General features: G+C 42.1%; 1 non-coding gene across 1 annotated transcript; it reads right to left on the reverse strand.

The window, feature by feature from the left end:
• Positions 1-711: 711 nt before the first annotated feature.
• On the reverse strand, positions 712-902 carry LOC140483993 (U2 spliceosomal RNA). The gene has a single exon (XR_011962160.1). It is a non-coding gene; the product is annotated as a U2 spliceosomal RNA (small nuclear RNA).
• Between the last annotated feature and the right edge of the window lie 244 nt (positions 903-1,146).

The raw sequence follows: 1,146 nt of genomic DNA on the forward strand, positions 1-1,146 counted from the left end.
TTCAGCATGAGAGGGCAGAAAAAAATCAACAGGATGTAAGGGGCAACTTTTTCATGCAGAGGGTGGTGCATGTATAGAATGAGATGCCAGAGGAAGTGGTGGAGGCATTTAAATTAAATTAAACTAAATTACAGCATTTAAAGGGCATCTGGTTGGATATATGAACAGGAAGGATTTAGAAGGATATGGACCAATGCTGGCAAATGGGACGAAATTAGGTTAGGATATCTGGTTGCCATGGACGAGTTGGGCTGAAGGATCTTTTTCTGTGCTGCACATCTCTCTGACTCTGTGCCTTAAATACATCAGATCTTTGCTTCACATTGTTCTTAAAATCTCTCATTTAATACATCAAAGTGACTCTCATCATCATCAAAATCCGAACTGTTGATTACTTCAATAGCTTCATGTTCTCCCTTTTGTTTTCTGAAATGCCGTTTGCCATTAGGTAGAGCTGGTGGGCAACTTTGTAAAACTTCTGTAGTTGGGAATTGGAGTTGGTGGGAAGGGGCAGCATGTACCGGGGATGAAGTGACAACATTAAGAGTGAGTGCTGAACATAACACGCAGAAAGACTCAAACGAATCGGATGGTAGAACAAGCTGATTAGCACGAAGGCAAGTCTGACTTGACTAACCGAAAGCTTTCCGCATTCGGATCATAAAGAATACAACATATAAAAAATAAATCTACTGTTCGCCTTTTTTAGTGGGGACGTGCACCATTCCCCGAAACACTGCAATACTGGGATGATGCGTGAAGTTATCGGAGCAAGCTCCTGACACAACTTCGTCCTGCAAAAATCAGATTAATATTCAGCCCCTAAATCAGGGACTTATCAGATATTAAAACTGACAAGAACAGAACTACACATGATCTTAGCCAAAAGGCTGAGAAGCGATACTTGTCGTCTCCCTGACTACCTTAGGACCCAGCCGCTTCCTACATTTACCATCAGCCTGACTGTGAACAAAGACCTATAGCTCACGGCTGACAGTTTCATTGCTGCCTAGTCATTTCCAGATCTTCTGACCAGAGTAAACGATCCGTTTGTCCAGGTGAATTCATTTAATCTTTTCTATGAAACTGTTTGATAGTGAATGTAGATGACCAGCAATGTACCAATCAGCTACGCTGGGGCCGAGT

Source organism: Chiloscyllium punctatum, chromosome 12 (genome assembly GCF_047496795.1).
Source record: "Chiloscyllium punctatum isolate Juve2018m chromosome 12, sChiPun1.3, whole genome shotgun sequence".
Lineage (NCBI taxonomy): Eukaryota > Metazoa > Chordata > Chondrichthyes > Orectolobiformes > Hemiscylliidae > Chiloscyllium > Chiloscyllium punctatum.